The sequence below is a fragment of the Lutjanus erythropterus genome, chromosome 23 (assembly GCF_056507025.1).
Source record: "Lutjanus erythropterus isolate fLutEry1 chromosome 23, fLutEry1.hap2, whole genome shotgun sequence".
NCBI classification, from domain to species: Eukaryota; Metazoa; Chordata; class Actinopteri; order Lutjaniformes; family Lutjanidae; genus Lutjanus; species Lutjanus erythropterus.
In genome coordinates this window covers 5,287,008-5,299,894 of record NC_139339.1, presented here as the reverse complement: position 1 = coordinate 5,299,894, position 12,887 = coordinate 5,287,008, and positions in this window count along the sequence as shown.

Genomic DNA, 12,887 nt, shown 5'->3' with positions numbered 1-12,887 from the left:
GTGTGGACGCAGAAAGTGACAGCTTTTATATTTGTTCTCAACACTTTTTCCTGTTCTTGACTGTGGTGCGATTCTTTTAATCCACAGAGCGAACAGAAAGGATGGACGCTAATATGTTTAACAGGCCGTCCAGCCCCTAAATTTGGTGGCCAACGCACATTTTTGGTGCCCCAAATTGCAGAAAAGTTGGGAAGCTGTGTAAAAAAGCAAATAAAAGGAGAATGCAATGATTTGCAAATGCTTTTCAGCTTATATTTAATTGATTGCAGCACAAAGAAAAGATATTTAATGCTCAAACTGATAAACTTATAAACACTAATTCTTAATTTGATGCCTGCAATGTGCTCTAAAAAAAGTTGGGTAGCCACTTAAACCCCGGCTCCCATTCACTCCTAAACTTTTTGTTTTTGTTTTATTTTGTGTGTTTGTGTTTTGCCTTTTGTGTTTCTGGTTTCAACTGTAAGGATAATGTTAGCAGTTTGGGTCGGCTTAGTAAACCAAGACTTCAGTAGCCCAGACATATTGGTAGCTAGCCCGTCACAAGCACTATTCGCTGTTTTTTGAAGAATATTGAACTGAAAGCCACGAAGGAATCGGGATGTTTTTGGAGCTGTAAGGTCGGCAGAGGATCACAGTATGGGGATAAAACTTTGGGCCACCGAACCAACATTAATAGTTAGGATTAAAAGACAGAAGTTAGTATAAAATGGGCGAAGCTCGGGTTATTTGCTAACAAAATGAAAGAATGTGCTCAGAAGTAGGAACCATGTTTTGTTTTTAACTTTCTTTGCTACCCGATCAGGATCAGGATCAGGGCGTTGATTTAAGTTCGTCTTCAGAAGAAAAATCTTGCCCACATGTCAGTCCTGCTCTTCGTCCACTCGCTCTCTTTCTCCTTGATGGCCCGCTGGCCCTCATGTAGAGTCCCGAGGAGGCCGCTGGTGCCCAGTCTGGATCCAGACAGCCATGACTACGTGCTCGTCTGCACTTTCTGCCTCCGGCTGAACCAGAAACATCTCGTCGGCCTTCTTGTTTCTCCCTCGGTAGAGTTTGCTCTAACTTTTTTTCCACTCCGAGGCGGGCCTCTTCTGCAGTGTTCTCATGTCTTATTCTTGCCTGCGACCTTGGCGCTCAGGGTTCAGTTTTCCTTCTCAGAGGCCTTCGCCCTGATGGTCTGCCTCTCTATGAATTTTAGATGCGTGGAGCTGAAGCTCTGAGGGCTGCTGCTGAATTTTCATGGTTCTCTGCTGCTGTCCAGTATCTCAGGCAGGATGGGATGTGGTTTGGGTAGTTTTGACAGCATCGCAGTTAAACAGCTTTGCCTTACACTAACATTATCGGTGCTCAGTTAGAATATAAATTGTTTTTTTAATGCCCCAAATCACGTTAATTCTTGTGTTTACACAGTTTAGTTTTACAGCTAAAGATATGACAGGAAATGGGGAGAGAGTTTTGAGGGAACGACATGCATATCATTATCCTGATATGCAAATTGTATAATTTCTTTTATTCCGTTTTAATTTAAAGGCAAATTACGCAGGATTTTCTCTCTGGTGACAAATCCTTAGATTTCTTTATCTAGTGTTCCTTTACTGTGTTTTCATATAATCACTGCAGACTAAGAATCAAAGAATCAAGAAAAGAAAATGTAAAAGTAAATAAGAAACACTCCTCGTGTGCGTCTCTTGTACCAAGGAGCGCAGTTTTATTTGCCGATCATTAATGAACCACACTTTGAGAAATTCAAAACAGGGATTGTTCTGTTAATGTAAGAATAAAGTCGGCCGTGTCCAACGTTCAACAGGCTGCACGTGAACAACCCACATGCAGACGATGAGGTCAAGGAAGCTCCAGGACACGCTGACAAGGCGATTCTTTTCATTTATCCGTTCAGTTCAGTCTTTCACTCATCACATTTAACTGGTTAAATGATTTGTGACTCTCGTAAATGTCAAACGAGGAGGTCATCTCAGCCCACAGTTGTTTAGAAATAATTGGTTCCAAGGATTCGTCTTCCAATTTCAGTCTCATAACACCTTTTTCGTTTCCTCTCTACCACGTATATAAACACACACTTGTAGCATTTCTGTCTTTATTGTAGCCCCGGGCTAATATTAGTGCAGACAGGTAGGATAACAGCTGCGATTAAGGTTAATAATAGCATTACATCAGACAGAAAGTGAACGTGTTTCTGTGTAATTGTGTGTGTGAGAGAGTGTGTGTGTGTTTCTGGTGATGTGCTTCAGTTTGATTAGCAACAAAGTCCCAAAATTACCCTCCGCCCCGCTCTGTTTTCCTCCACGGCCCTTCATCTCATCTGATCCTGTGCTTCTTTTTTTTTTTTTTTTTTTACACTTGTCCACTCTAACTTTTTTTTTTCTGCCTCTTGCTTCTCCAGCTTTCCTTTTTTTTCCCCCTCACATTTGTTTCAAGTGGAAAAAATGATTTAAACTAATTATGTCAGCCCATTGAGTTATTTATTTTCTAAGAAGGAAATGCCAACACGAGTCTACAAGCTTTGAAAGGGATTTAAACAATGACAGTGATCGTCAAGCATGCACGTATGTTCTCATCGCACAAAAGACCCTGAGAAATTATTTATAATGCACATTTTTATGAATTAATTCCTTTTAAAGTCAAGCTCATGAAGACACTGACAGTGCGCCTTTTTAGTTTCCGTTCTAGCAAGACACATACGCAGTTTACGGTAATATCAGTGCCAGATTTAGCTCTAAAAATTCATGCTAACAACGGGGTCCTCAACCTCAGATGGACGACAACAGCGGGCATCTTATAAGCAGCGCGCAACAATTTAACTGGTGGCTTTTTTTTTTTTTTTCAAATTTAAGGAGTAGATTTTATTAGCTGGCTAACTAAGATACAGTCATGAGTTGGTCTAATCAACTAATCGACTAATCAAATGGTTTCATAATTTCATGGTTACTTGGTTTCATGGTTGACTTTTAGTTCTGAAAAGGCTGCACACACAACTGAAATGTCAGGACAGTTTTATTGTCTAGAGCAGGTCTAGAAAGGTGGCACAGTTATTTACAGAGAGCCAAAAGTTCCCACCATGAGTGAGCTCTATGAGGCGAGAGTGTTGAGGAAAAACTCCCTTTGAAGCGGCAGAACCAGGCTCCTGGGTGGGCGGCCTTCTATTTTCACTATGATCTTAATTTCTTCTAATTGTCCCCCACAGAAAAGGGCCGAGGGGTTTGACAAACCCCAGCAGAAATCAGGTGTCAACACGGTCAGAGGGACTCCGAGTGCAGCGCATCTCGGGACACATCAGGACAAAGAGGAGGTCGATGAGGACGGAGAAAATGCAGACCCTGGGCAGTAAGGAGGAACACTGAGCAGCCACGCCAGCCATAAAGACACCAACCGAGTCCTGCTGCCATGTTATAACAAAAGCTGACAACTAGAACTAGAAAATAAATTAATCTGCCCACATCAAGACTCATACCCATGGATAGGACGGTGATGCCATTGTCTTATTTGTGGATTTGATTGGCTTTTACACCCACAGGAGAGACAGGAGCTAATCGGAGCCATATGTCTAAAAGAATAAGGTTGTCATAGATTAAAGTGGATCGGGGAAATCCAGCTATTATAAACCCAGAAATCACAATATCCCTGTAAAATATCTGTTGAGACAAGCTGAGACACCAGATGTCCTTAGGCACATAAAATGCTGACAAAAGTATCTCTGCATTGAAAGCATCGCAATTTTAAATGTCGTCTCTTTAATGGTGATAATGAGACACAGTAGCTGCCTTATAGAATGAGCCTACAGTTGCATTAATCGTGTGTGTTCTGCACTTCTTCTGCAGTACGGAGACTTTTTATTTTAACTTGGGTGAACTATCCCTTTAAACATAACCACTGTTGTCTGTCAGCATCTAGTCAAAGTTAGTGAGACTTGTGACCAAGCATCTGTGCTAATTACAGACACGAAACAGTGTGTTGTAATCTTAGTCAGCACTCCTCTGGCAGCGGTTCCCCCCTAAACCTGTACACCTCACCTTGAATTTTAGTAATTAATTACAGCTAATAGTTACCTCTCTAGAATAACTGAATTATGTAACCAATTACTGCATACAAAAGTAAACAGTTACCATAGAAATTAAGTTTTGCATCACTTGTTCTGCTCTCATTAATACCTTTTTAATGCAGCTATAATGTACCGACTCATGAAACCCCTCATTGTAGTTCTAACTGGAACACGTTTTTTGTCTCCACTAATCGTGGCATGAAATATCCACCCTTTGTTTATAGAGTATTTTACAATGGCTTCGAACGTGGCTCAGCCAATCGTGATCAAGAACCAGAACTATCTATTTTTATAATTAAGCTTTAAACAGTTTGTTTTAGGGATTGAATTCACGCAAATGCTATACAATAATAGATTACATCCCACGTCTTGGCAGTGGCACTACTTGTATAATCATTCTGCATTAATCTTTTTTTTTTCTTTGCGTGTTTTAATATAGTTTTTTGGCGGTTCTGTTATGTAAAGCCTGAATAAGCAGGAACCAGTTTAATCCAAACGCTCACATCTTCCCTCCTCGTCATGCCGACTGTCAGATGAATTCACAGGAACACATTCCAAGGCTTTATTCTGGTAAATGTTCGAGACAATGCTGGCTCTTTCTAAATATTTCCACTCCATTCACTCTGTGTGTGTGTGTGTGTGTGTGTGTGTGTGTGTGTGTGTGTCCTCATAAGTGCTCACCTTGAGCTTCAGTGAGTATCACCTTGTGGAAACTCCACTTTCCTCCTGTCAATCTAAATTAGCTAAGTGTTCTGTCTTTGTGTGTGTGTGTGTGTGTGTGTGTGTGTGTGTGTGTGTGTGTGTGTGTTTGCATATTAAGAGCTGTCGTTTGTAACCCCACTTAAATTTGCAAAAAAAAAAAAAAAAAAATTGGGGGGATTAAAGTAGATGAGTGCACTCAAAGTACAGATTTCCAGCAAGAAAAATAGTATTTGAATTTAACTGCTTTGTAATCACCAACATTTTGATTAGTAAGTGTAATTTAATCACAGATTACAGTTTATAGGTTACATGTAACTAGTTACATGTTAGTCTGTACTCTCCAACACTGCTTGCATCCTTTTAGATATTTTGTGTGAAATGTTGTCATAATTAGCGTATGAATTCTTCTGTGACCAGTTCATCTTTGAGCAGTGGAGGACAAAGTACTGAACCCCGAAACTTGAGTCAAAGTATAAATACTCCTGGTCAAATATTACTCAACTACAAGTGAAAGTTGCTCAGTCAAAATGTTACTTGATTTAAAGTACTAGAGTTCTTGATTTTAAAAATACTTAAGTATTCAGAAGTACAAATTACGAAGTACATTTTCTAATATCTGTACATTGCTGTATTGTTTTCATGGTGCATTTACTGAACCTTGTAAATCTGAAACCACCTGATGATGTACTGACTTCCTTGTAGAACAACTCTGCCTCACAAAGTCTATAGAAACACCTATAAAAACTACAACAACAAAAAGGACAGCTGTTGTCATTTTCTGATGTAACTGTATTAAAATCACCACATAAAATGAGATCGAAGTCAACTGTAAGAAGTTCTCCAAGTCTGTTAAATAGCAGTATATACATTAATTATGCTGCATTTTTCACCCTGATAAAAACAATCCAACATTAAAAGCCTACCATGAATTATTTATCTTTTTCTAATTATAATAACATCTTGAGAATTCATTTTGTCTTTCTCCTGCCGTCATCATTACTGAGTTTTATTTGAATGACAGAGGGAGAGCTTGCTTGTTCTTGTCACAAAGCACCTGGATGATGAATTTCTGTTTTTACATCAATCTCAGTCGAGAGCGGGTACTGTGATTGGTTTCCTTCTGTGAGGAACACAGCGTGAGGCCAATCACATTTTAGAAAAGGAAAAACAGCGACAACTGACTTCAAAGTTATGCTTAGACTAAAAGTAAGGAGTAACGACAACCATCCTAGAAATGGAGTGGAGTCAAAAGTACAATATAAGTTTCCCAAAAAAGAAGAAATGCTCAAGTAAAGTACAGATACTCAAAAAATGTACTCAAGTGAATGTACTTTGTTACCGAGTCCAAGTGGTCATTCGTGCAGAGTCTGAAGAAATGAAGAGAACTGGATGACCTGAAAACATAATGGAGCTGCACAAAAAAGGGTTTTTCAAGTTTTTAAAAAAAAGTTGTGATACACAGAGGTCGTTCTGCACACAGTCACGAATGTGCACCAAAAAATTTAGCTTGATCAGTCCAGTAGTATTTGAGATTAGCTGCGGACAAGCTTCAACTCTGCTGGTCACATGCGCACACAGGCAAGCGATCGCATGATCCCCTCCAGGCTCACGCCTGGATAACAAAGTTATCGATTAAGTTGAAAGGTACGTGTGTGTCTGCATGCACGTGTCCACGCCAGCGCGAGTGTGTTTATATTTGGGGGGTAAATGGGTCAGCTGGACCAAAACATCATCTTAGAAACAGGAAAACTTTGTCTAATCCTCTCCTTATATTGTCATAGAGCCCAAAATAACACACACATCATTTATCTTACACTACTTACACACTGTGACCACACACACAATATCCTGTCAGACATAATGATACACACACACACACACACACACATATATATAGCACTTGAAATAACACACACATCATATACTTTCATTCACACACACGCACACACACACACGTACGCACTGAGATTAAAATAACAGGGCAGAAGTGGAAGCGGACACATTAATGATATTATAGTTATTCAAGACGCCACGGTTGCCACGGCAGCCGAGAGCGACGGGGCCACTGAGCGATACAAACATCAGTCACCCCGCTGAGTCACACTGGAGAAATGTGTGTGTGTGTGTGAGTGTGTGCGTCTCCAGTCTAACAAAGTTCATTCACGTCTCCTGATGAGGTGCTGTAGGCCATTCAGATGTATAGTCTCTCTACCTCTCTCTCTCTCTCTCTCTCTCTCTCTCTCTCTCTGGTTGGCATGGAGTCAGAGGAAACACACACACACACACACACATTTCGGCCCGTCCGTGCAACTTACAGTCAACACACTAATAGTTTTGTGTGTTTGTGTGTGTGTGTGTGTGTGTGTGTGTGTGTGTGTGTGTGTGTGTGTAGGTGGGGGGGTTTAGGTGATGATGTCACACATTCCGTTTTCCATTGACATAACTGGATTGGGAATGTTTGGGGTAGAGGGGCCATAAGATGATAATTGTGTTTTCCTTCTGAGGCGTGAGTGTGTGTGTGTGAGAGTGAGAGTGAGAATGTGTGTGTGTGTGTGTGTGTGTGTGTGTGTGTAGCGACAACATGTATCCTGATCCTCAATAATAAAGTGAGCACTACAACCTGCTGGTAAAAATCAATCGATCAATGAGTTTGGACTTTATTTATATTGCACTTTTCATGCAAACAGAATAATAATCAATGGTTAAAATAAAAGAATGTGCCAACTAGAAAAACTGATTAATAAAAATTATCAATACAATAATAAGAAATACACAATAAATAAATAGATAAAGTTTAAAAATATCAACACTCTCTGCAGCCCTCAGGTCTTCAGGCACTGCTCTCTAACCTTTTAACCTTTAATGCGAGTCTGCGAGTGTGCAAGCCTGTGCACAATTTGATAATTGATATGTAATTTATTAACCCTAAAACAGGACCCTCCTCATTTTTTCCTCTAGGATGGCAAAGGAAAACCTGCATCTGAACTGACTCTTTAGTAAATTGATGTTTTTTAAACAGTTATTGGACAACAATGGAGCTCTACAGCACAGACGAATAACATTTTTTCTTTATTTATCTTTGTCTGTTGTACTTCGAAATGACTGAAACAAGTGAAATATCCATAAAGCCCGTCAACATGTTGCGACATTATTACATGAGTATTCAGTGCTCTTTGGTCGGACCACACCCATCCTTCAAACTCAGCCTCAGCTACACATCTGTAAAGTTTTGCGGCTGCGTCTTGAACGGTTGTGACGCTATCGTGTTGACAAAATCTGTCCGCGGACAGACAGACAGACATATAAACACCTGCCAAGGCGCTGAAAATTGTTTCTGTGGTGGTTCCCGCTGCCTCCAGGACCACATTTTTCCACGGTGACGCACATCACCTAATGTCTCAGAGTGGGCCGGAACAACTGAAACTGGGATTCAGGTACCTGCAACTTCAAACAACTTCAGGGGCGTAAAGTACCGTGGGGGCAAATGACCCCCCCCCACTGTACCTCCAGCGCTCTTGCTCGGACCACGCCATCTTCAAACCTGACCTGCAGGTTTTGTCACTGCATCATGCACAGTTGTGATGCTATCGTGTTAACATCTGTCCACAGACGGACACATTAACGCCTGGCGAAGTACCAAAAAAACTGCCTCTGTGGTGGCAACAGTCGGCGTCTTCAGGACCACATTTTGCCATGATGACACACACACAGACTCACAGTTTAACCAATCCAACCTTTTGTCAAAGAGCTCTGGTTAAGTTTTTCTTGATTCTACTGCATTGACCTCCCTTATTCTCATCATTCTCACTAATTTCTAGAAAATAGAAAACTCAAAACTATTTTATTTCTTTTGGAAACCGTGTACTGGCTGGGTTTTTTCACTTGCCTCAAGAAAATTAGGTTTTAGGGCTTAAACATTAGACAGAAATGACTTTATAGGATGAGATTTCTGCGGTGCAGAAATAAGCTGAAAGTCATCAATCAAGTCCCGTTGTTTCCTGGATGAATTACTTATTACAGTTGCTTTTCCTCCAGGGATTGTTTTTCAATGGTTCAGTTGATCATAATGAGCTTTTTGCATTTTTTGGAAGACACGTGACAGATATAAAGTTGATTCAGAGCTGATGTAAGTTGGAAAAAGTGCAATATTTTGCATCTGGGAGTTAAAATCACCTGCAGTGGTTCACCTCCAGCTGCCGTTTGATTGTCTGTGATTTGATCATTTAGCGAGTTCCTTGAGTTCTTTAATCGAGAACACAAAGAAAGACAAGTTGTTTATTTAAAAGGCCCAGTATCTGTGAGCTTTACAGACCCACGGCAGCAACGATTCCCAGCCCAGCCCGTCCGAAAAAACCAAGAACACTGAAGTAACCTCAGAGGAGCTCATTCTGATTCTTACTGTTCCAGCAAGTAAAGACATTTGTTCCTTCGCCCTGGGACCCAGTTTCTTGCGGACTCCTAAAGAACTACACACAGTCATCTGCGGTCTGATCTGGCACTTCGCGACCTTTGTGACATGTCACAAAGTGTCCGGATCCCGCTGCAAATGTCCAACAAATAATCTTAAAGAGTCTATTAAAAGAATGTCTTTACCCGCTGGAGTTTTTTGGACGGGCCGGTTGCTAAGCTGATTTCCTCCGCTCGGGACGAGGGAGACGAGAAGCAGAGCCAGGCGTTCCCCCACAATGTACCCATCATGTGCCACACACAGAACCCACAATATCTTCTGACCCGACCCTGCCCTTCCTCCTGCAGCCACAAATGGAAAACCCAGGCGAACTCAGAGTGTGTGTGTGCATGTGTGTGTGTGAGGTCCACCATTCAGTGCACTTATTAGTTCACTTGTAGTGTGTATCAGAATGTTAGTTTTGTGTGATTGTGTGTGCGTTTTCTGTGTGCGTGTGGGGTAAAGCTGTGTGTGTTCTTACTATTGTGGTGGTGGAAAACCTATCTAGTTTTCCTCTGTGTCACAGCGGCGGCCCCCCCCTAAAGGTTTAAAGCAGAGAAGGGGGAGGGCGAAGGGACGCAAAGATGCTAACGCACTCCAGAAGAAACACCAAAGAATTTTAAGGCGTTTTTTTTTTTTTTTTTTTGAGAATTTCACATTTTTTGCATGCAGATACAAAGAGCGGAGGAGAGAGAGACACACACACGCACTCCCAGCTCCCTAATTGTGGGCGTGTCCTCGACTATAAGTGCCTCCGCTCTTACCTGTGTTACTTATATCTCTGCGTGACGCTCTGGGCAGACACACTCACGCTCACACCTGTCAGTCGACACACACCTGACCTGCGCTCGAGAAGCTGCGCTCACCTGCTCCGCGTCTCCAGGTAAGACTGCTCTTTACACATGTGATCAAACTCAGTGCATCAGTCAGAATGTTGGTGGAATAGACCTTTAAATCCTGTGATTTTGATTGTTCTGTGAGTCTTATTTTGAAGAGAGATTTTTGAAGAGAATTCTCAGGTTGGAGAAACTACACCTTTATCTCTCATTATGTCCCACATTTCTTTACCTTCTGATCCTGCAGACTTTTTACTCGTGTTTATATTAATGAATTAAATTAATGTTAAAAATGTTGTGCAAATTGATCATATTAAGAACTTTTACTTGTTCTTCAAAAAAAAAATTAAAGTTTTGTCACATTTGGAGAGTTTTATTTTGAAACTCCTCACTACTGTGGGTTTTTACTTTCATGCCAATCTGCATTTTTGTGAAACTAAGCATTACTGTTAAAGATCACGCATGATGCATATTATTCTTTAAAAAATTAAATTAATCATACTGAAATGTTACATAGCAAGGCAGTAGTGTTTGGAGGGTTTTATTTTGAAACTCCTCTCTACTCAGCTTACTTTTACATTAATTATAATCTGTATTTTTGTAAAATTAAGCATTATTGTTATATAAAGATCACTGACGATGTGTAGTTATTCTTTAAAAAATCAAATTAATCATACAGAAACATAATAACAAAGACTGTAGATGAGACAAAATGTGTTTTGCTGTGTTTGGAGGGTTTTATTTTGAAATTCCTCTCTACTCAACTGACTTATATTTTAACTACAATCGGTATGTTTGTAAAAAATTAAGCATTATTGTTATATAGATGGTCGACTATTCCTTTTTTAAAAGGGTCAAACATAAACGTCACATGAAGAGACAGTAGATGAGACTGAATGTTTCTCCGTTGAATTTGTGGTATTTATAGAATATATTTTCTCTGTCATTAAAGCTGCACAACATCTTTTACCTCTGCACAGATAATGCACAACATGTTGTAATACTGCTATTAAATTTTGTTTAGTTTTAAGGAGAATCAGCAAAGGTTTCGGACACTTGTGAGTAATGATACAGGTCTAATAAAGTTAATTTGACTCAGTAGTTTTAAGTCAGAACAATTTAAAATTTAATCTTAAGTAGATATAAAGTAAACTAATAATTAAATGTACTTAACTTTTTTAAGGCCACTGATTTCCTAGATTTTTTCAAGTCATATAAACTTGTCAGATTAAACTTTGAGGTCCAAACTAAATTGTTCAGACAATGTTAAATCAATTTAAGATAATAGAGTATTATTTGGTTGATTTACAATAAAATTGTTGCACCTCTCACTCGCCAAATGTCTGGATACTTCCAGGACAGCAGTTAAAAATTCAAACTTATTTTAATCATATGAAGATGCATTTTTTTTAGCAGTTTTATGATTAGATGCCAAATTTTGGAGCAGCGGTTTGTGATCTGAGGACGGGCAGTGTGTCCACGTCGTGTTCCTTCTGTGCACATAATAGCGTGATTTTGAAAAGGTGTTTGTTTGTACGGAAATTTGTTATGAGCACGTTAACTTTTCTTCAGGCTGTATTGGTGGTCTTGAACACCAGCCCCCCTCCCACTATCACTTCCCAAAGCGGAGGTGAAGCGTATATTACAACCCACTTTCCTCAAGACAAACCAAACCTTCAGGCGTGGAAACCCCACATAAGAGGAAAAAGCCGGGCATTTCCCCACCAGCTGACACGGGGTTAATGGCCTCACACACACTCAAACGCACACACACACTAACACAGTCCTGACCTGTTAATTTGGTCGTGCCAGCGCCGTTAATGGCGTCCCCTGGGCCGTTTCACCATCACCCAACGTTCCAGTCGGAGGGAAGCGGAGCTGGAAAGAGCTGCCATTTTAGAGGGCAGGGGTCAGGATCTCCAAATTCCCAGGAAAACATGACTTTATTGTTTACACACGTGTTGGAGTGTGTGTGAGCAGATCCCGCGTACATGATACGTGTTCACACTCAGAGTGAAAAACACGCAGGAGCTTTATCCATGTACAGTATCTGATTATGTCAGCGGGAGCTAAAACTGTGTACACGTACAGTACGTGTGTCAGCAGGTAGCTGCTAAATGAGGCAGGTTGAAAAGATAAAGGCAGTATTGTTTTTATTCACATTAGCTGAGTGACACACAGGCGGGCGAGCATGATGGGAAATCACCTCGGTGGATGAAGGAAGGGGCTCAGGGCAACGCTTTGATTTCAACAGGAGAAGATCACCTCAGGTTAGGTGAAAAGTGTTCAAGAAGGTGGCAGCTTCTTCAGCGTCTTCAGCTCAGAATTTAAAAAAATATATATCAATTAAGGTCTTTTAATTTTCCTGAATGACTGTTTGGACTAATAGATAAGAAATATCTGCTCATGACCTCAGCACAGGTTGCGTATGAAGTGTGAAGAATTCAACCAAAAAGTGTTTCTTTTTGCAAGGCTTTTATGTGTTTTAAGCGTCTATTTACACCCAGGTGAGAATAGGCACACGGCAACTATTTTGCAACTCACACCACACCCCCTTAATTTTGAGTTTAGTGTGAAATTAGAAGTGTTAACAAGTTTACTTATTATTCACCTCTTTTAATTTATTAATATTTTCAGTTGCAGTTTGGTTTGGGTGTAAATAGCCACTTTGCCCATTTACACCCCATGTGCAAATAGCATAGTTTGCTACAGACACCTGGTTGTCTCTGCCATGTTAGGCTGTATGCATCCAGGTGTAAATAGTCACATTCACTAATTCACTCCAGGTGTAAATAAGCCACATATGCTGTTCCACCCCGTTGAAAATAGCAACTGCCTTCATTTTAGA